The following is a 23,946-nucleotide window of genomic DNA, read 5'->3' as shown; positions in this document are numbered from 1 at the left end:
TTTCTACTTTTTGCTCATGGTGTTTGCCTATTTCCTGACTTTTAAAAAAAAAGTTGAGCTCTCCTGCTGGAATACAGGGGTCACTGACCCAAGCTCCTTGTACAGGAAGCCCTGGACCTGGTCCCTGGCTTTGTGTGCTGGGGCCTCAGATGCTAGCAGTTGGAGGCTATAGGGTTTTGGCAGCTTACCTGGGCTGGGGTCAGCAACACTGGAACTCTTGGGGTTGGGAATCTGGTCCCTGGGGGATGCCTGCTCACCAGGGCTTTGTACTCTTTTTTTTTTTTTTGGCTCCTGCTAAACCAGGTCTTACACTCCTTTCTTTGGGTCCTGCTCAACCAGGCCTTACAAAAGAATGTTTAGTTCCTACCCTCCCAGGACTTGCATAGGAATGCTTCACTGTTGGAGGATGTCTATCAGCCTGGAGCTTTGCCTCCTAGAGTTATGCTTCCTGGAACTATGCTGAGTCACCAGGAGATTTGGCTGCTGAAGAAGGCCATAGCACATAGTAGTTTTCTGAGCCAGTTTCCATTGGTTCCCCTCCCTGTACTGAGGTACTCAGAAGATCCTGGTATTGGCACTTGACTGCTCCACTACCCTGGGGCTCAGGATCTTCCCCTGGTATGCTGAGGTGGGGCTTGCCACCAGCTTTCTGGGATGCCTCCCATCCTGTACTTCTACCTCTACCCCAGAGCAAAAGGGCCCTTTCCTGTTAATCCCCCAAGCTTCCTGGGCTACAAGACTACTGCACACCATGTGTCTGCTGGCTAAACTCCTCCAGGGTTTTTCCTGGGGTGATATTTTCTGGGCTTTCAGAGGTCAATAAGGAAGGATGAGAGTGACTTACTTCTTTTTCTTTTTCTTTTCTTTTTGGTGAGACAGTCAAAATTAAGTGACTTGCCCAGGGTCACACAGCTAGTAAGTGTCAAGCGTCTGAGGCCAGATTTGAACTCAAGTCCTCCTGATTCCAAGGTCAGAGCTCTATCCACTGTGCCACCTAGTTGCCCCTGACTTCTTACTTCACCATCTTGGCTCCTGGAAGCAGAAGGAATTACCAGATGGTTTTGATGATTGTTATTTATAATATAATTTGAGGTCTAGAAATGTTACTTCACTCTTTGTCCATGCTTCTTTTCATATTTTCCTTGGTATTCTAGGTCTTTTCTCTTTTTCTTTTCAAATACATCTTGTTATTTTTTTTTGTCAGGTTCTATAAAATATCACCTTGGCAATTTGATTGCATAGCATTAAAATGTAAATTAAGGGCAGCTAGATGCACAGTGGATATAGCACTGGCCCTGGAGTCAAGAGGACCTGAGTTCAAATCCGGCCTCAGACACATAACACTCACTAGCTGTGTGACTCTAGGCTAGTCACTTAACCCTAATGGTCCTTACAAAAAAAAGTGTAAATTAATGTTCATAGTATTGTCGTTTTTTGTTATATTGCCCTGGCCTAGTCATAAGCACTGAAAATTATTTCTTCAGTTTAAGTTGGGTTTTTTAAATTTCCTTAAGGGGCACTTAGCAATTCTTAGATATTTTATGCATTTTGGACTTATTTTCAATGTGATTTTCCTTTCTATTATTGCTTCTTATATTTTGTTAATATTACATAGAAATGCTATTGATTATTGAGGATTTATTTTGTGTTCTCTAATTTTAGTGTATCTTTGCTGATTCTCTAAGATTTTCCAAGTAAATCATTCAATCTACAGCAAATAGGGCTGGTTTTACTTTCTCTTTACCTATTTTTATGAGTCTAATTTCTTTTTCTTTTCTTATTGCTATTGCTAGCATTTCTAGAACTATATCAAATAATAGTGGGGAGAGTGGGTGGGCATCCTTGCTTTACTCTTGTATTTATTGTAAAAGATTCTAGCATGTGCCTAAGATATACAATGCTTGCTTTTAGTTTTAGATAGATATTTTTTCATGATATTGAAAAAAAAGTCCCTCTATACCTACACTTTAAGAGTGTTATACTTGGGAAGGGGTGGAGCCAACATGGTGGAGTAAAAGCAGTGACTTGCTTGAGCTCCTTCCCAAATCCCTCCAAATACCTGTAAAAAAATGTCTCTAAATAAATTCTAGAGCAGCAGAACCCACAAAAAGACAGAATGAAACAAATTTCCAGCCCAAGACAACCTGGATGGTTGATTGGAAAGGTCTATTGCCCCAGTCTGGTAGAGGAGCACAGTTCGGCATGGGCACCTCAGCAAACCTGGAGCAGGCCTCACAGGACTGAATCATGTGACAGCTTCCAGACTTCTCAACCCACAAATGTCAAAGACATAGTTCAGTAGGAAAGGCGTGTATGACCATGGCGAGAGAGGAGCTTGGTCCAACCCAAGTCCTGGTGCAGCCCTAGGGCAGTGGCTGCTTCCAGACCTCTTGGCCACAGACTGAAGGGGTATTGAGTGGCTGATAAGAGGGAGATTTCAGAGATAGCTTTGCTGGTGCTGAGGCAGGATTCTCTTGCTTTGCCCAAGCTTGGATCTAGGTTGTAGTTCTTGGTGGCATTCCTTGGATGAGGAGGAACACTGGCATAGTGGAGCTTGTGGTGGTAGAGAGGAAATTCTTCTCACAGTTCCAAGGCAGAAAAGAGTGCTTGTGGTCACTCATAGACCACAGCAAAAAACCCCTGAACTTGGGACAGTACATTCTCCACACTGGAAGCAGACCCCTACCTTAACAAAGAGTTTATAACTCAAGTAATTGGCTGGGATCATGAGCAAACAGCACACACAAAAAAAAGTCAGAATATAGAATCTTACTTTGGTGACAAAAAAGATCAAAACATACAACCAGAAGAAGACAACAAAGTCAAAGCTCCTACATTCAAAGCCTCCAAGAAAAATAGGAATTGGTCTCAGGCCATGGAAGAGCTCAAAAAGGATTTTGAGAAGCAAGTAAGAGTAGAGGAAAAACTGGAAAGAGAAATGAGAGTGATGCAAGAAAATCATGAAAAACAAGTCAACGATAGAGCACCAGCCCTGGAGTCAGGAATACCTGAGTTCAAATCCAGCCTCAGATCAAACACTTGACACTTAATGGCTGTGTGACCCTGGCAAGTCACTTAACTCCAACTGCCTAAAAACAAACAAACAAACAAAAAAGCCTAATTCAAATGGCAAAAGAAGTCCAAAAAGCCAATGAGAAGAAGAATGCCTTATGAATTGGCCAAATGGAAAAGGAAGTCCAAAAATTCACTGAAGAAAATACTTCTTTAAAAATTAGAACGGAGCAATTGGAAGCTAGTGACTTTATGAGAAATCAAGACACTGCAAAACAAAACCAAAATTCTGAAAAAATAAAAAAACAATGTGAAGTATCTCATTGGAAAAATAACTGACCTGGAAAATAGATCTGGGAGAGATAATTTAAAAATTATTAGACTATCTGAATGCCATGATCAAAAAAAGAGCCTAGACATCATCTTTCAAGAAATTCTCGAGGAAAACTGCCCTGATATTCTAGAACCAGAGGGCAAAATAGAAATGGAAAGAATCCATTGATCACCTCCTGAAAGAGATCCCCAAAGGAAAACTTCTAGGAATATTATAGCCAAATTCCAGAGTTCCCAGGTCACCGAGAAAATATTGCAAGCAGCCAGAAAGAAACAATTCAAGTATTGTGGAAACACAATCAGGACAACACAAGATTTAGCAGCTTTGACATTAAGGGACCAGAGGACTTGGAATATGATATTCTGGAGGTCAAAGGAGATAGAATTACAACCAAGAATAACCTTCCTATCACAACTGAGTATAATCCTTCAGGGGGGAAAAATGGACATTCAGTGAAATAGAGGACTTTCAAGCATTCTTGATGAAAAGACCAGAGCTTTAGAAAATTTGACTTTCAAATACAAGACTCAAGAGAAGCATGAAAAGGTAAACGGGAAAGAGAAATCATACGGGATTTATTAAAGTTGAATTGTTTATATTCCTACATGGAAAAATGATATTGGTAACTCATGAGACCTTTCTCAGTATTAGGGTAGTTGGAGGGTGTGTGTGTGTGTGTGTGTGTGTGTGTGTGTGTGTGTGTGCATATATACATATACATATATACATATAGACAGAGGGCACAGAGTGAGTTGAATATGAAGGTATGATATCTAAAAAATAAAATTAAGGGGCGAGAGAGGATTATACTGGGAGAAAGAGAAAGGGAGAGGTAGAATGCAGCAAATTATCTCACATAAAAGAGGCAAGAAAAAGTTTTTACAGGGGAGGGGGAGAGGAGGAAGGTGAGAGGGAATGAGTGAATCTTACTCTTATAGGATTTGGCTTAAGGAGGAAATAACACACACATTCAATTGGGTATGGAAATCTATCTTACCCTACAGGAAAATAGGGGAGAAGGGGATAAGAGAGGAAGAGATGATAGAAGGAGGGCTGATTGGGGGAGGGAGTAATCGGAAGCAAACACTTTTAAGGAGGGAAAGTGTCAAAGAAGAGAATAGAATAAATGGAGGGGTGGGATAAGATGAAGGGAAATATTAGTCTTTCACAACATGACTCTTATGGAAGTGTTTTGCATGACTACACGTGTATAATATTTTTTGAATTGTTTGCCCTCTCAATGTAAGTGGGTGGTAAGAGAGGAAGGGAGAGAATTTGGAACTCAGAGTTTTAAAAATGAATGTTAAAAATTGCTTTTATATGCAACTGGGAAATAAGATATGCAGGCAATGAGGTATAGAAATCCATCCTGCCCTATAGGAAAATAGAAGGGGAAGAGGATAAGAGAAGGGGGTGGTGATAGAAGGGAAGGAACATTAGGGGCAGGGGTATTCAGAATGCAAGCCATCTTGGGGTGGGCGGAAGGGAGAGATGGGAAGAAAATTTGGAACTCAAAACCTTGTGGAAGTGAATGTTGAAAACTAAAAATAAAATTTTTTTTAGAAAAAAAACAAAAATTAAAAGTAAAAATAATATGCTTTGATCTGCATTCAGACTCCTTAGTTCTTTCTTTGGATGCAGATAACACGTTCCCCCATGAGTATTTTGGAATTGTCTTGAATCATTGTATTGCCAAGAAGAGCTAAATCTATCATGATAATTATTCATAGTTTCTATGATTTCTTCTTTTAGCCACTCATTATTTAGGATTTCATTGTTAGGAATCCATTTAGGTCATATCTTTTGCATGTGGTTTCTGAACCAATTGCTATTTTTATAGTAATTAACTATTAACTATTTCTGTCTTTTTACATTTGTTTGCAATATCTTGGTGCCCTAGTATATGGTTAATTTTTGTAAAAGTTCTTTGTGATGGTGAGAAATATGTATAATCTTTTGGCATCCCACTTAGAAGATGCCATAAGTCTTTTCAATCTAATTTGTCTAGCAATTTTGTCCTGTTCCATGAACTTAGCCAAAACTAATAGAGAAATACTAAAGTCTGTCACTGTTGTGTTAACTTTATGTTTTCATGTACCTCAGATAATAATTTTCCTTTATATATTTGGATGCTAAAGCGTTTGGAATATAAAAGTTTATTGCTGATTTTGGTTTGTTGTCTATAGTTCCTTTTGGCATAATAACACTTCATTTTTTATCCCTTTTAATTTTTTAAAAATGTTTAGTTTTTGCTTAATCAAATAGAAGGATTGCAACTCCTCTTTTTATTCATGCAATTCATAGTGAAAATATTTTTTAATCACTTGTTTTATTTTGTATTGTCTTTTTAAAAAAATGTGTGTCCTATAAGCAACAAATTGTGGGGTTTTGTTTCCTTATCCAATTAGTCACTTTTTGTTTTATTGGATTGTCTAATCCATTTACATTTAAAGTTGTAAGAGATTTGTCTTTTCCTCCATCTAGTCTGTAATGCTTTTTTTTTCCTAATGGAGACAGCTGAAGTTGCTTTATCTTTGCAGCATAATTCCTCTTTTGAAGAGGTTTGAGAGGTTGTCAGGATCAGAGAAAATGTCTAATCCTCCATCTTGTTTCTCACATGACCCAAAAGTTCCTCTGCCTCATATTTCAATGAAAAATCGAGCTCTCAGCACTGTACCTGGCATGTCATAAATGTTGAATAAATGGTATTGACTTGACTTAAGTTGTCTGCCCCAGCACTGTACCTGGCATGTCATAAATGTTGAATAAATGGTACTGACTTGACTTAAGTTGTCTGCCCCAGCACTGGCAGTTCACAAATTTGCAACACTGGTGCCATGGGATTGGGGCCACTGGCTAACCATTGCTGCCCAAGAAAACTTCAACAGCTTAGAGCTGGAGTTTCCACAACAATAGAAAGGAGGGAGACTAACTAGGGCATAGGGATGGACTTTATTGCAAGTAACTGTTGGGTCTTTTGGTCTGCTAGTGTAGCTTTGCTGCCAGTAGCATAGGAGATGGGGGAGGATTGGCGGGTGGGCTCAGGGTCAGTGAATGCCAGTTCATGGGGTTTCTTAAACCTTCTTTTGGATTGTGGGTGTCCTAGATCATGTAGACAGATGAAGGCGCTTTATCTTTGCAGCATATTTTCTGTTTTAAAGAGGTTTGAGAGATTGTGAGGTTTGACTGAGTCAGTTTTTCAGAGAGATCTTGTCCTTGAACTGATTCTTCTGACTTGTGTGTGCTTGTCTTGCATGAGTTCTCTGTAAAATAGACTTTCAGGTAAATGTATGTTTGGCATTTGGACTATATGGCCAGCCCTTAGGAGTTGGACTCTCTGCAATAGAGTTTGAATGCTTGGCAGTTCAGCCCAAGAGAGGACCTCAGTGTCCAGGACCTTATCTTGACAGATGATCTTCAGAATCTTCCTAAGGTAATTCAAATGGAATGAAAAGAAGAAAATAGGATGGACAGAAATGTACAGTTAATAATCATAACTGTGAATATGAATGGGACGAACTCAAATAAAATGGAAGTAGATAGCAGAACGCATTAGAAATCAGAATCCAAAAATATGCCATTTGAAAGAAACACTTGAAATAGAGAGAAATTCACAAAGTCCAGAAACCGGACCAGAATCTATTACGCTTCAGTTGACATAAAACAGGCTGGGGTAGCCATCATTATCTAAGACCAAAAAAACAAAACAAAAACAGAAGTAGATCTAATAGAGATAAGCAGAGAAGCTGCATCCTGCTCAAAGGTACCATAGATAATAAAGTAATATCAATCTTAAATATATATGCACCGAATAGCATAACATCCAAATTTTTCAAGGAAAAGTTAAATGAGTTATAGGAGTAAATACAGAGTAAAACTATACTAGTGGGGGACCTCAACTTTCTTCTCTCAGAGCTAGATAAATCTAATCGTAAAATAAATGTGTTAAGGAGAAGTAAAGGAGATGAAAAGAATTTTAGAAAAGTTGGATATAATAGAACACTGGGGAAAACTGAATGGAAATAGAAAAGAGTATACCAGGCCAAATAGGTGGCGCAGAGCACTGATTCAGGAGGACCTGAGTTCAAATCCAGCCTCAGACACATAACACTTACTAGCTGTGTGACCCTGGGCAAGTTACTTAACCCCATTGCCTAGCCCCCCCCCAAAAAAAGGAAAAGAGTAGTATACCTTTTTCTTCTCATCTGTACATGGTGCCTTCACAAAAATTGATATGTATTAAGATGTAAAAACCTCACAAACAAAAAACAGAAATATTAAATTCACTCTTTCATATTGCAATGCAAATAAAAGTTACATTCAAATACATGCAAATAAAAGGGGCTGTGAAAGCATAGATTAAAAATTAATTGGAAGAGGCAGAGCTAAGATGTCAGAGAACAGGGACCAACTCAGCTGAACTTTCCCAACATTCTCCTTCCAACAACTTTAAACAATGACTCAAATCAAATTTTGGAGTGGCAGAGCCAACAGAAGGTCAAATTGAAACATTTTTCCAGCCAAAGACAACTTAGGAGGTCAGCAGATGAGGTTTTAGACAGTGGAGTGCATATAAAGGCAGAACTAATGCGGGGTTTGAAGGCAGCTGCAACAACAGCAACAGCAGCAACAGCTTCAGGAGCTTATGGCCCGAGGTTCTGGTTCACAGTTCCAGGGCAGAGAGAAGCATTTGTGACTAGTCATAAGGGAGCAGAGGCCTAGTTTTCAATTCCAAGGCAGAGAAAAGTGCTAGCACTTGCAGCTGCAAGTGAACAGGGGCCCTTCCTGGGTAAAAACCAGAGGACAGACCAGGACAGCCATAACCACATCTCTCCCCAGATCACATCACCTTGGAAACACCAAAAACTTGCAAACCCCCAGAACTAGCTCTGAAAACAGCAGCATGAAAAAGTCTGAAGCTTGGGACAGTATCTCCGCACTCCTAGGTGAACAGAGCCCAACTTTAGCATAAAGTTCAAAGCCAAGAAATAGCCTGGAAAAAATGAATAACAACAACAACAACAAGAACTTTATCATAAAAAGTTACTATGATGGCATGGAAAACCAGGACAAAAACTTAGAAGCCAATAGTATGAAAACAGCTACAAGCAAAGCTTCAAAGAAAAATGTTAATTGGCCTAAGGTCAACTAAAATTTCTGGAAGAGTTAAAGGAAGAGTTAAGAGTGATAGAGGAAACTTGGGAAAAAATGAGAGTGATGCAAGAAAATTACAAAAAGAGAATTAATAGCTTGGTTATAGAGGCAGCAAAAAATATACTGAAAAAATAACACCTTAAGAAAAACAGAATTGCCTAATGGCAAAAGAGGCACAAAAAAAAATCACTGAAATAAAGAACTCCTTAAAAAGCAGAATAGGACAAATGGAAAAGAAGTACAAAAGCTCACTAAAGAAAATAATTCCCTAAAAATTATACCTGAGCAAGTGGAAGCTAATGACTCCATGAGACATCAAGAAACAATGAGACAAAGTCAAAAGAATGAAAAATAGAAGAAAATGTGAAATATTTCAATGAAAAACCACTGACTTGGAAAATAGACCGTGGAAAGATAATTTAAGACTTATTGTAATATATGAAAGACAGGATCAAAGAAAAAGCCTAGACATCATATTTCAAGAAATTTTCAAGGAAAATTGCCCCAATCTCTTATATCCAGAGGGTAAAATAGAAACTGAAAGATAGGAAAATAAAAAAAGAAAATGAAAGAATATACCAATCTCCTCCTGAAAGAGATCCCAAAATGATCTTTCCCAGGAATATTATAGTCAAATTCAAGAGCTCCCAGATCAAGGAGAAATACTGCAAGCAGCCAGAAAGCAACAATTCAAATATTCTGAAGTCATAGTCAGTATCACACAAGATTTAGCAGCTTCCATATTAAAGGAGCAGAGGGCTTGGGATATGATATTCCAGAGGGCAATGGAGCTAAGATTAAAACAAACAATAACTTATATTGTGGTATCAGGCATGCATCATGGTGTTGTCTCAAAAGATTTCAAAGTAAGACTGTCTCCAAACCAAGTAAAGGCATTTCTTTGGGGTAACACACCCAATGGACTCTTCTCCTTATGGGAGACAGCAGCCCAGCCAGGCAGAGCTAGGAGTTTATAAAGAGGAAGAGTGCTGTATTGGCAGAAAGATTAGCTAATCAGGGACATGCAGGGAAGAGGTGGTAGCTCAGAGTTTTGTGCATCCTGTTCAGACCATGTGTGGTATGTGCAGGCTTATCGCTTATCTTGTGCCTGTAGTAAGAAGTTGCTGTCTTGCTTGACTGGGGCCCACTCAGATACTGGGTCTCTGCCAGGTTCATGGTCTTTTATTGAGGTTCAGACATCATCATTTCCCCCCTTCAAGGAGTAGGAACTCAAATTCTTTTGGGGAACAGGGACAGAGGACTCATCTTCTGTAGCTTCTTTATTCTGGCAAGGGCAGTAGAGCTGCCCCTACCTAAGAGAGTTCTGTTGTTCAAGAGAGGGTAACCATAGATGTGAACTGAACATGAGATATGTCAAGGGGATGAGGTGACCTTGTAGGATGAGCTGGTATTGGCCAGTATCTGTACACATGCATGCACACAATTGTATGGACACATACAACCAATAAGGGGATTTGTTTTGCTGACTTTGCAAAACTGATACTAGAAATTTACTTTTCTTCTCTTTCTTTTTTACTCAGATCGGGGTGAGAGAGAAAATAGAAATGTTGCATGCACTTTTAGATGAAGTCACTGGAAGGTTAATTTTGCTCAATTATTTTGCTTTGTTATAAGGGACCTCTGGCAAATGGGAGTAAATTGCTGTAATGAGAAAACAAACCACATAAATAAAGCTTTTTAAAAGAAACACAATGCCCTAGATTTTTTTTTGTCATGGCTATGAATTTTTCCCCCATATCTTTTGTCCCACTTTCAGCCTTCTACTTGCTTGTACCTTTCTGAGTAAAATGAAAATACACAAAATTTTTTTTTAATTTGTCACATTGCCTATGCACTTCCATTCTAGCCCTTACTCTCTTCTTTAACAACCAAGCAACATGGGACACAGGGTGTAGAGACCTATTCTTGGGATGAATGAATCACAGGGTTCACCTCCTCATTTTTACCATGTGCCTTCATTCTAAGAGAAGAAATATTCTGTTACATTTAACTGGCTTCTGAATGGCCTTGCATCTCCCCTGATTTAAGAGGCTATAAGACTATAATTGTGATTTCCATTGGTATAAAAGTTGGAGAGGACCCTGACTTAGAATTTCTGTGGAAGGCAATTTGGCCATGAGTTTTCCTGACTTAGAATTTCTGTGGAAGGCAATTTGGCCATGAGTTTTGGGCTACTATGAGGAATGAAGTAGATAATATCTTGGCAAGAGGTTCTGACTGAGCTCGGCAAATACATGTTCTCCTTCAGAAAGATCTTAGAGTTCTCTAAAAGATAGAAGTGGCATCAGTATCTACTGTGACTGCTAGTTTCATTGATTCTGATGTGCTTTCAATATGACTGTGTTATGATATATGATAGCTTGCTTCTTTGATTATGCTTTTAACACTTCCTGAAAATATCTGTTTCGTGATAGGAAAAAAAAGTATGGTCAGGGCATCACTATCTCATACTGATGGCCAACTTTGGTCAATGCTCAATTAAATTCCATTCAAAACATCTGTTAAGACATTGTGCTAGGCACCAAGTACACAGAGATTAAAAAAAAAAGTCTGTACCTTTAAAGTTCTTGCATTCTACTAGAGGGAGGGAATGGGGAAAAAAGCAAAGAAGGGAAGAAGTAAAAAAGGAAGGAAAGGAGGGAAAGGAGAGAGGGAGGGAGGGAAGAAGAAAGGAAGGAAGGAAGGGAGGAAGGAAGGAAGGAAGGAAGGAAGGAAGGAAGGAAGGAAGGAAGGAAGGAAGGAAGGAAGGAAGGAAGGAGGAAGGGAAGGAGGGAGGAAGGAAGGAAGGAAGAAGAGAAGAAGAAAAAAATCAAGAAAGGAAAAAACAGGCATTATTAAAGTGTCTACTATGTGCTAAACACTATGTTAAGTGCTTTTCGAATTTTATTTCATTTGATCTTCACAGTAACCTTGGGAGGTGAGCAGGTACTATTATTATATCGATTTTTGCAGCTGAAAAAACCGAGGCAGACAGAAATCAAGTGATTTGCCCAGAGTCACACAACTAGTAGTTGTCTAAGGCTGAATTTGAACATAATCTTCTTGACTCCTGGCCCAGCAATCTATCCACAGTACCACCTAGTTGCCTGTGGGTGAGTGTATATATATATATATATATATATATATACATATATATGTATATATATGTATATGCGTGTATGTATATGCCGATGTATATACACTCACAATTAAGTAAACACAAAGTGTTCTCAAAAGGGAGAGTGCTAATATGTACCTGGAGGGACAGAAGGTGAATCAGGAAATTCTTCTAATAGGAGGTGGTGACTGCCAAGTTTGTACTTTGGGAGAAGCTAGGTAGTCTACAAGGCAGAGGTGAGGAAGAGGTATATTCTAGCCATGTGAAGCCACTTCCCCCAAGATATGGAGACAGGAAATGGAATATCATATATAGGAGGATTGTGTAGTTTGAAGAAAAACCATACCCTCTATACAGCATTTAAGTTTTGTTTTGTTTTGTTTTTAATAGAATAGACATAAGGCACTTAAGCTCATTTTGTTAAAGACCATGAGTCCATTTCCTTATGGAATATGAAGGACCACTCCAAAAAGGATGAAATTTTGCTTGCAAAAGGAAGGATACAATTTATGAGTTAAGTTGATTAGATAAACAAATCTATCTCTTTTAGCCTGTATCTGGAAACTGGTTTATTTTTAAGAGAAAAATCAGCAAATGAGCAAATGGGCCCTGCCCAAATACTAGAAATATTTTAGTTAATTCAAACCCACTCTCATTTAGTGAAGGACATGAACACAGGTTCTCTGGCTCCAGATACATCCTTTTTTCCTCTGTACACACTGTTCTGCCAGTACCCCAAGATTCTTATGCTGAACCTCTATTTGCCAAGAGTATACCTTATACCTCAATCACCTGTTTGCCCTGTGACCTTCCCCCCTCCATTATACCCCTCATAAAGGAACAAACTTGGCCAAAAGTTTGTGCCTCTTTGAAATATGAGAATTTTTCTCTCATTTGGATTCTAGAATCTGGTCTCTGGATTACAGCTCTGCTCACTTAAGAGACTCATTTGCTGCTTGTAAACATAAATGCACATGTGTATGCATGTAAGTATATGTGTGTACATGTATGTGTGTATGTGTATGTATATGTGTATGCATGTGCATGCATGTGTGTTTATATACAAATAGGTTCATGTGTATGTGTATATATGTGTACGGATCTGTGTGTCTATCACATATGTGCATGTGCATGTATACATCCATGTATGCATAGATGTATTGTATATATGCATGTGCTTATATACATGTGTACATGCATGCACATACACACACATACACATACATGGGAGTGCTATTTATTCCTGGGCAGATAGTTCCCTGGGAATTCTAGGCATGAGGCCCTTGCCTGTCCAGGGAGTAGAAAGGAATCTTCCTTTGCACAAGGCTCTGTCTGTGAAGAACATGTGAAGAGGCAATGTGGTATTATGGAAAGACTACAGGTTGTAGAGTCCTGGGATATAGAATTCCTAGGCTGTGTGGCGTTGGACAAGTCATTTAACGTATTTAGGCCTCACCTGAGGGTGTTGAACTAGATGACCTTTCAGGTCACTTCTTGTTCCTAATCTGTCCTCCACTGATCAAGGTCCTAAGGGCAATTCATACCATCTGAGGTGATAGATGACTGCTCAGTAGAGTGTTTGCATAACTGTTAGGTAGGAACCTGACTGCATAGACCATTGTAACAGATGCCCCCACAAAAGGAACCAATGGGGAGCTTGGTTCCTATCACTCTGAGGCTCAGATAGTCTGTAGCTTATTTTTGCCCCAAACCACTGGATTTTTAGTTTAGTTTTGGTTTGGTTTGGTTTGGTTTTTTTTCCCCTTCAGTCTGGACCTGTTTTTATTGGTGTAGGGAGTTCCTGGTGAGGAAACTCCCCCTACCCAATGTAGATAGGCAGCTATTCTACAGTGCTTAGTCTTAGAGAGTTGCTAGGCTGATCGTTTGACTTAAGACAAGTCATTTTAACCAATTCCTTATCTGTGGAATGAGGACATTGCACTAACATGTCCACCAAGGTCTCATCCAGCCCTTAAAGCTATATTCCTATGAACTAGAATCATTTATGTAAAATAGCACAGATTATGAAAGCAAACAAATCCAGAAGCAGCAATACTCCTAATGGCCATCTTGTCTCCTAACTGTCCAGGGATGGAAAGTTGTGATTCCAAGCACAGCCTAGCTCAGCTCTGCCCCAGAGGTCCATCTAGGGGAGTTGGAAAGGTTGGTATTGTGACTTATCTGTCACTAGAGAAACAGCAGGTTTAGAGTCCTGGGAAGCCTCAACTATTTGAACAGCAACTTGGCTCTTTTGCTCTTGTCTCAGTAGGATCTTTGCTCTTATCTAATGCCACAGGCTACAACTGATCTGCAGCTGTGAGGGCTGGACAAAGTGTGCAAGCAGCGTCAGCGAGGTGGGTGGCAATATTCAGCAGGATGGCTATACCAGCAGCCAATTTCCAATCTCAGCAGGAGGGAGAGAGAAACTTCAAAATTTTCAAAACTCTTCCAGGATGAAGAGTGAATGACCATAGCCTTGTTAGTTTCGTATCACCCACATACAAGCGCCATTTTTAAATTTTTTCCTTAGTGTTCCTTTTGAAAGCTCTACTATTATATATTTGGAATCTACTACCCCCTTGGTACTAGCATCTTGGGAAGAAAGATCTATCGAAGCTATCGAGATACTGGCAAAGTAAGTGTCCCTCTTTATACCACAATAGCAAAAAGATTTTGCTCCTTTCTAATGAACATAGAATAAAGCTGTCAAGAGCTTAGGATACTATTGGGCTGAAGAGGAGAAAGGGAGGCACAGGTGGGCTCATAATGGAAGAGCTAGTCCCCAGTCAGCAGCCATAGCTGAAGGCCTCTATAGGGTGGAGGAGCAGGTGTTTGCAATTCAGCTGGGATACTTAGGAGCATCAGAAAGTCGCCTCAGGGTTAGTGTATGCCATTTTGTGGTTTGGCAAGCTGGCCTGGGAGCTGCAATGCAGTCAGTAGCAGTAGAACCATGGAAGAAGAGGTAATGTGTCTTCCAGTAATGACCAATAAAGCTTATGGGGGGGAGGTTAAAAAGGGAAGGTGGTGAAGGGGGGGTGATGAGTTAGAAAAGAAAGTGAGTCAGTGTTGGTAGATGCAGTATGGAGTTATAGAGAGACTTTGGCACTTGGCCTGAAAACAGCGGAAAATGAGTAAGAATGAACATGAATGTAGGGTTAGGGCTGTGATGGTGATGTTAGTCCCTCTCCCCTGGTTGCCCCCATTCCTGAACTCCGCTGTGTATACCAGTATAGAGGGAGCTATGACTAAAGGATGCATGGTCAATTTCAGCCCGTTAAAACCTCAGTTCTGAACCTCTTTCTGAACCTCATTTTCCTCAGCTATAAAATGGGAATGATAATAACTCCTACTTTAGAGAGTTTTTGAGTAGGCTTCTCTCCTGTTTCTATTTTGGACAGAAATTGTTGGAGAGGAAAGAGTGAGGAGGGTATACAGTGAACTAGGACACTAGGATTATTAGTAGGATATTATACAGCCAAACTAGTCTTCCACCTATTCTTCCCATATGAAACTTCATCTCTGTGACTTTGTACTGGCCATATCTCATGCCTGGAGTGCACTACAGCATAATCTCTGTCTCCTTCAAAACACAGCTTAATGTCTCACACCAGGATTGGCCTTGGAGAAGTTGTCCAAAATGGTCAGGAGTTTGCATACCCTAACCTGGTCCCCATCTGCCAGAGTTGTTGACCCTCTACTCCCTGCCTTACTCAGGGCTGCCCCCCACTAGTCTCTAGCCTCTCCCCTCTTATAGTTCCCTAACTTCTGTACTCTACCTGGCGCCTCTACACCGTCCCCTGGGGACCTACAGTTCAGGAAAATCACAAACAAACATGCATGGATCTCAACAGAAAATGGTATCAAAGCAGTAGGAACCAGCAATTTTGCACACTGGGAGATATAGTTTACTGTAGTCTTTCAGAAGTTGGAGCAAAATTGAGCAAACAAAATGAGTCTGGGACTTTGGAAAGCATGAAAGTGGCCAATGAACTATTCTTCAATTGTGAAGATTTTGCTTATCAAGAGGAACCTGAATATCCATTCAGAATTTGACAACTGCTGAGTGAAGATGCATATGTAACTAGAGACTGGTCAGTGACAGCCTACTCCTGGGAACATACATGTTGGATAAGCCTGAATCATCTGGACATGTCTGACAGTGTGGAATGAAGAGGCCTGGCTCTCCACATCAGAGCATGTGCAGATACTCTATAACTATTTCCTGTTTCCTGTTTGATAAAGAAAAGATGAAGGGCCACTAGGTGGCATGATGGATAGAGTGTCAGAAGAGACAGGAAGACCCATCTTCCTGAGTTCAAATCTGGCCTCAGACACTTACTGATTGTGTGACCCTGGACAACTCATTAACCCTGTTTGCCTCAGTTTCCTCATCTGTAAAATGAGCTGGAGAAGGAAATAGTAAACCACTCCAGTATCTTTGCCAAGAAAACCACAAATGCGGTCACAAAGAGTCAGACACATCTGAAAAACAACTGAATAACAACAAAAAGAAAAGGACTTTCAATTGACTACCAAGTTGAAATTGAATGGGCATTCAAAAAGTGCTAACTGGGCTGAGAGTTGGGAAGACAAGTTCAAATTCAGCCTCAAATACTTATTAGCTATGTGCTGAGCAAGTCACTTAACCTCTGTTTTCTTTCTTTCTTTCTCTTTCTCATATGTAAATTTAAGATGATAATAATAGTACCCTACCTTTCAGGGTTGTTGTGAGGATCAAATGGATCGATAACAGTAAAACACTTGGCACAATGCCTGCCACATAGTAAGTGATAAAAATATTAACTATTGTTATTAAATCAATCTTTTATTTCCTTCTGGTAACTGAGGCAAAAACTTCGGAAAGCTTCAAGGTAGAGAGAGGGGTAATAGTAGTGGTGATAGTGATCTCTTGCTACCAACTCCTTATTTCCCACCTGCCAACACATGGCTATGAATATGTCACACCTGTTTTTTTGGCCTCTTTGTATTTATTCTTTCCTACTCCAAGGTGAAAGTTATTTGAAGATAAAGCAGACCAGGCTAAGACCTTGTGAGACCTAGAAAGGTCCAAAGATATGAACACATGTCAGAGTTTGCCACCAATATGGCCTCAAAGAGTAATCTTAGGCACCCAATATAGCACTTAGCTCAATGTCTGACACATCATAGACCCTATTTTCTAGAGTGACTTCTGGTAGGTATGCTACATTTGATAGAAAACTTGGAACCAGTCCTCTGTAGCAAGCACTTTTGAGTCCATTCTCTCTAGGGGCTGAGATGGTAGAGGGTTAGAAGGAATCATCCCCAATTTAGGGAGATAATTTATACTTCTCTTCTCACAATATCTTTTCAGTCAATATCTCTTTGCAAAAGCTAATTGATGTTAATTGGTTAAATTATATTAGGGCACTAATCTCTTAATCAATCAATAATATAAGGGAAATACTAACTACATAACTGGCAGTCATTGTGGGTAGAACATACCAAAGTATGGCATCAAGTCAATGTCATTAGAAACAAAACCTCAGTCCCTCAAGGGGACCCCCTAGAATCCTTGGTGAGTGGGGGAGATATAGCCAGCCTTCTGGGGACCTGACTCATGAAGACAAGATGAAGTTGGAATAAGGACACACCAGAGCTATATAGGTAATACATATGAAAAATTCACAAAATCTAATTGAAATCTATTGAGATCTCAAAATAAGCTAGCATAAAAACATGTAGTCCAGTGTAGTTTTGTCTTAAATTAGTGGTCTATGGCAGCCTTAAAACTTCTGAAAGCATCACCATAATACAGAAAAACATTTAGAAATGATTGGATAAAAAGTAGTTATTATTCACAACTGTTGCACAGTTTTTCCTAATGATTTTATTAGACCAGTGACTATCTACTTCAGAGTTCATTGTATAATGTGTGGTTCAAAAAAAGTTCTGAGATCATGTAGTTCATAGATAGCATTATTATCTGTAAAAAGTCCTCAATCAGTAATGTTGTAACAATCACTCTTGTCCATCCATCACAGTTTTGATCAGAATATATTTGGTTTGCTGTCTATGGGAATAATTATATGGGTACTAAGACTGGTTAGCTAGCTAGTATCAGATGTGGAGTAATACCACTCTTCTGGTCATCAAAAACTACGCACCTTCAAGTATAGAGATGTTTTTTTTCCTTTGGATTTGGACAGAAATCCTACAGAAAATGCCTATTTAGAGATCAATACTGTCTCCCAAAGACCAAGAGCAAGAAAGGAGATGAAAGAGAATACTAAAGAGATGAAGAGAACTATGCAAAGAATAGGCATTTGCTAAATGTTTTTTTCATATTTCCTTAAAATACTTGTAATGGAAGGACTAACCATTGAGTACCCAGTCCTTAGAGCAGTGATTTTCAAAGTGTGGTTCAAGAAATCATGGGGGAGCAGCTAGCTGGTGCACTGGATAGAGCACTGGCCCTGGATTCAGGAGGACCTGAGTTCAAATCCAGCGTCAGACACATAACACTTACTAGCTGTGTGACCTTGGGCAAGTCACTTAACCCCATTGCCCAGCCCAAAAAAAAAAGAAAGAAAAGAAAGAAAGAAATCATGGGGTCCTCAAGATCCTTTCAAAATGTCCAAGAGGTCAAAATTATTTTCATAATAATACTAATATATTTAAATTTCTAATACGATGGTTATCCCAAATAGATCTAACCCACATATACAAAAGCTCTTTGGGAGATCTTCAATATCTTTTAAGAGTGTATAGAGGTCCTAAGCCCAAAAAGTTTGAAAACCCCTGCCTTAGAGCATGTTTGATTTGTCCTTTCCCAAGATCATGGACTTCCCTACTTTATCTTGGGCCTATTGCCAGTTGTGACCAGAAGTGAAACTCCCTCATCTACTTGCCCTCTCAGACCATTAGCCCCTTCCCTAGACTGGTAGTGTCAAACTCAAACAGAAACAATAATCAATAAATAAGGATCCCTGTAGGCCACATGTTGACTTAGTTTTAAAATGTAATGTTAGCTGTGTTTTATTGTATTTTTATTTTTTTAAAATATTTTCCAGGGGGGCAGCTAGATGGCGCAGTGGATAGAGCTCTGGCCTTGGAGTCGGGAGGACCAGAGTTCAAATCTAGTCTCAGATATTTGATTCTTACCAGCTATGTGACCCTGGGCAAGTCACTCAACCCCCATTGCCTCATCAAAATAGCAAAAAAAAAAAAAAAAGAATAGAATGGCCTTCAGAGCCTGTCTACACAAGACAACATGTCTTTGGGGCAGCTAGGTGGATCAGTGGATAGAGCACTGGCCCTGAAATCAGGAGGACCTGAGTTCAAATCTGGCCTCAGACCAAACACTTGACCCATACTAGCTGTGTGACCCTGGGCAGGTCACTTAACCCCAATTGCCTAAAAGCAAAAAAAAAAATTTCCATATGTTTTACATGATTGCACATGTATAACCTATATCACACTGTTTACTGTCTTGTAGGGAGGAGGAATAGATACACACACACACACACACACAACACACACACACACACACAAAGCGTGCCAATCAATCCCCTTATTTATGGTGATGACATTGTTTATTCTGAAATTTTTTTATAATATTTATATACGAAGTGGTCCTTTCCTCTTTTTTTTTCCATTATTGGGAGATTGCTGCTATAACATATATTTAAGATTTATATACACAGACACACACACACACACACGTACATACATACATACATACATACATACATATATATATATATATATAAATGTGCATACATATATTTAATTTGTTAGTTGAGCAAAGTGAAATCTCTATTTTTTGCTTGTGGTAGATTTATTTTTAAAAAATTAAAACTAATATACAAGAGGGATCTGTATGAGAAAGGTAGGAAAAATGGCTGAGGGACTGATACTAGGGGTAACGGTGTTCTAGGGAGCTGAAAAGGCTTTTTCCTGGCTGCTTTCAAGTGAGGACTGTTTTGAGGTACAGGTTGGTGTGTGGAGAGCAGGCTGCTTCCTTGATTTCAGGTGAATGAGCATCCTGAAGTGGGAGTGACCAGTTGACTAGGAATCCATCATTCCTTATAAGCCTCCAAGGAAGAGCCTGATTTATCTTGTTCTGAAATGTTTTGTATACACACTAAATTCCAGCTCTGCCTCTCATGAGTCATCAGTCCTTAAGGAGCCTCTTCATTATCCAATGGCATCAGCCCCTTAGTCACTCACAGCCTGAAGAAGGTTCACCAAGCCTCCCCCTCTGAGATAAAAACCAAATGGGAAATACTAAGCATATTTTTAATATAACCCACCAGGATGGTGAACTCTGAGCATGTTCTAGGACTGGGCTCTCCTTGGCCAGTCAATTATGTATCATTTTTCTCACCTTCAAAATGCAAGTTATTCATGCATAAGTTAGGTAAACAAATAGTCTACAACACTTCCCCCACCTCCCCCCCCCAAAAATAGACTAGTGAGGAGGAGGGAGATAGTTTTATTTTAATTGTGCAATGTTTTAAAGTTAAAACATGTCTTAGACATAGCATAAAATGAACTTTTTTAAGTAAGATCAGAGAATTTTAGGGGACTTAGACATCTTTCAGTCTAACATATGCTCAGGGCTTTTTTCTGCTTTAAAACACATTACCCTTAATAATTTTTTAAAAATCAAAGTTCAATCCATTTGAGGCCTGTGTTTGGCATCTCATAATACCCAATAGGAAAGAATCTTGCATATTTTATAACGTGGAGTCACATTTAAACATATAAGCTCATAGAATCATAGACTATAGAGCTGTAAGGGACCTTAGAGATCATCTAATCCAACCTCCTCATTTATAGATAGCTCAAGTGTGACAGAGCTTTGTCAGAAGTTTTAATGATACTTAGTGGGAAATATAATGAAATGCTCATAAAATGGGATTTTATCTATTCTAGCTATAACATCCTTCTCAGTAAATGTTCTTTGATACCCAAGGGAAAATAACTCAGATCTAGCTCGTTACTTTATCAAACTAACATATTAGCTAGTGTCCAATAAGTACATCTCTGTCAATAAGAAATTGAATCCCCAGGCTATGTATACTATTGCACCAAGAATGTCTCTCTCTTCTCTAAAACAAAATAATGAACCTAAAACCGCAGAATTCTTTCTCTTTAGAAAAAAGTTTCAGTCAATAAAAAAATAAAGCATTACTAAAACCAGTCTTACTGTTATTTACAACTAGTCAATGATTTTTAATATGTTTATGGGGATTTCCTGTCCCACATTTCCCTTACATACACAGCAAATATAATAGATATTCCTTATTGTTGAAAATGGTAGTACCTCATAATTAGAGAAAGCAATTCTGAGGTTCATGTGAAAAGTCTCTGGTTCATGTGAAAAAAAAAATTCTGGGAACTCTAATAGATTGTAAGCTCAGCACGAGTCAGCAATATGGCCTTGATATCAAACAAAAGAAAGCTGGAAAGAAGGAAGGAAGGAAGGAAGGAAGGAAGGAAGGAAGGAAGGAAGGAAGGAAGGAAGGAAGGAAGGAAGGAAGGAAGGAAGGAAGGAAGGAAGAAAGGAAGGAAGGAGAAGGAAGGAAGGAAGGAAGGAAGGAAGGAAGGAAGGAAGGAAGGAAGGAAGGAAGGAAGGAAGGAAGGAAGGAAGGAAGGAAGGAAGGAAGGAAGGAAGGAAGGAAGGAGAAGGAAGGAAGGAAGGAAGGAAGGAGAAGGAAGGAAGGAAGGAAGGAAGGAAGGAGAAGGAAGGAAGGAAGGAAGGAAGGAAGGAAGGAAGGAAGGAAGGAAGAGTCATCATAGATTGCATTAACAGAGACAGTGTCCAGCATAATGAAGGCAATAGCCCTGCTGTATTCTTCCTTGATCAGGTTACATCTGGAGTATTATGTTCAGTCAAAGGTGCCATGTCTTAGGAAGAACATTGGCAAACTGGATAGTGTCCAAGGGAGGGTGACCAGAAGAATGCATAGAGTCTTCAGTTCTGAAGACAATATAGATAAGGAAAGAAAACGTGGTTTGAAATAGATGCTAAAGTGAATAGGATAGAGTCAACCAAGGAAGACTAAAGTGATTATCATACAGCAGTGACAGTCCAGCTGAAATAAGAACTGGACCTATGATTTAATTGGATTAGGGAACTCTTGGATGAGCAAATTCCCTCTACCAGTGCAAGTTGGTACCTTCTCTGAAATTTAAGAGAGCTACCTAGGGCACAGAGAAGTCAATTCACTTGTGCAGAGTCACATAACCAATATCTTTCTCCAGGCTTTAAGGTCACCTCTCTATTCACTATACCACCCATGAGATAACATAACAAAAGTGTCCAGTGGTCCCAGTTAGCACTTGTATGGGAGCAGAGAAGGCAGAGTAGATGCAGGGTTTGAGTTTGGAAAAGGATCAGTTGTGCTAGCTCAGGAAGATAAGGGTCTCAAGGGTAAAGAACAGTGTCAGGTTGAAGTATTAACTGTGTGGTCAAGATTTTAGAGTAAGCAAAGTGAGGCCAAAAATAGGGGTCATATGCAGGAAAAACAAGGGAGGGTTGAATGACTCAGTCTTGGTGAGGGCAAAGAATAGCTTTAAGAGGGTTTAGACACTGGGAGAGATGGAAGGTTATGCTCAGATACAAGAATAACAGCATTATGAATAGTAGAAGTGGAGCAATTGAGGATGACAAGATCAAAGACCACTTCTGTATGTGATTGAAATGGAGCAAAGGTCCAAATTATGGGAATTGAGGAGGTTGATGAACTGGGAAGTCAGGGTATTCAAGCAGGTATCAATTTGTAAATTAAAGTCTCCAGGTATCAGGTCTAAGGTTAAGGAAGATAGGAAGACCTACTGACTTGGGAGCCCCTGTAGAGACCAACCACCCGTCTCTGGATGGGATGCTCTGTCTGGATGTAGTAAACCTCAAAGGAATAGAGAACACTGAATGATTCGGGGGGAGGGGAGTGGCAGGGAAGAAGTGGTAGTAAAGAGCAAGAAGTCTGCCTCCTCTTCCTTCTGCCCAGTGTACATAGTGGGAGGGCATCAAGTGGTATGAGAGAAGATATATCTAATGCTGAAAAGGGTAGCCAGGATTCTAGTGGCTTCTGGGGATAATCAACTGTAAAAGTCGACAGGGACAGTCCTTCCCACTAGCAATATCCCGCTCTAACTTGATCATCCCTGTGAAGAAATAACTTTAAAATTTTTCCCCACCCCCCACCCCCCACCCCCCACACCAGATTGAATTTGTACTTTCACTGTTACAGGAAATTCCCAGTGAGGAAATTCCCTCTCCTGATATAGATCAGGATTTTCTCTCCAATTTCTAAATCTTAAGAGAGTTGCCTGAGTCACTGAAGGATTAAGCAATTTATCTATGTAACCAGCAGAAGTCAGAGGCAGGATTTGAACCCAGGTCATCTTAACTCTGAGGCCTGCCCTCAAACAACTATATCATGCTGCCTCAATTTCCATACAGACTGAAAAATAGTCTAATTCAACTGAAATTGCACTAAAAATTTTTTTTCTCTTCATAAATAGGAAAATATCAGTCCTAAGCCATGTCCTTTCATCCTAACACATTTCATGTACTAATCTTGCCCATAAGATAGTAAAATTGTTTGCTCCATTATTTGTGGGGATAATGATCATTTCTAAAACCTCTAGCACTACATTTCTCAGAAAAGACATTGACAAAAATGGCACTGTTTCACACAAAAGTGTGCCTGACGAAGAATAATTTGGTAAGTCTTAATAGTCGTTTGAAGAGACAAGAGAATTCTCCCTTCTTTACAGCTGGGGACAAGCTGGAGTGTTTATTGTCTTATGTAGAGTCACACAGTGTTAAGTTGGGAAGAGAAGAAAATCACCTTCCCATGGATGGGAAGCAGGAGTGTGTTTACAATAAAGATTGACCTTCTGGAGGTTCCTCAGAGATCCAAGTGACTATTACTGGGACTATAGAGGGACTAATAGGCTAATTAACCATCCTGGAACCTGAAGGGTAAGACTTGTGGGAAGGTAACAAGAAGGGGACTTGATCCTGCTTCTTCCTGAAAAGTAAAGTTTAAAACTAAAAAGGATGGGAGAAGCTTTAATAAGACAATAAGGAGGACTGTGAATTTGGAGCTAGACGGAACCATATAGGTAATCTAGACCAATGCTATCAAGCTCGAATAGAAATGAGGGTCACTGAACTATGCCTAAGTATTCTGGAAGACTGCCCATTGGCTTAGTTTTAAAATGCAGTATTATTTGTTTGATTGCATTTTTATTTATTTTGTTAAATATATCTCAATTATATTTTAGCCTAGATTTTAAGCTGCACTTGAGACTGTTGTGGGCCACATAAGAC

Source organism: Phascolarctos cinereus, unplaced genomic scaffold (assembly GCF_003287225.1).
Source record: "Phascolarctos cinereus isolate Bilbo 61053 unplaced genomic scaffold, phaCin_HiC Scaffold_9;HRSCAF=440, whole genome shotgun sequence".
NCBI lineage: Eukaryota > Metazoa > Chordata > Mammalia > Diprotodontia > Phascolarctidae > Phascolarctos > Phascolarctos cinereus.
Note: the sequence above shows the minus strand (reverse complement) of the source record.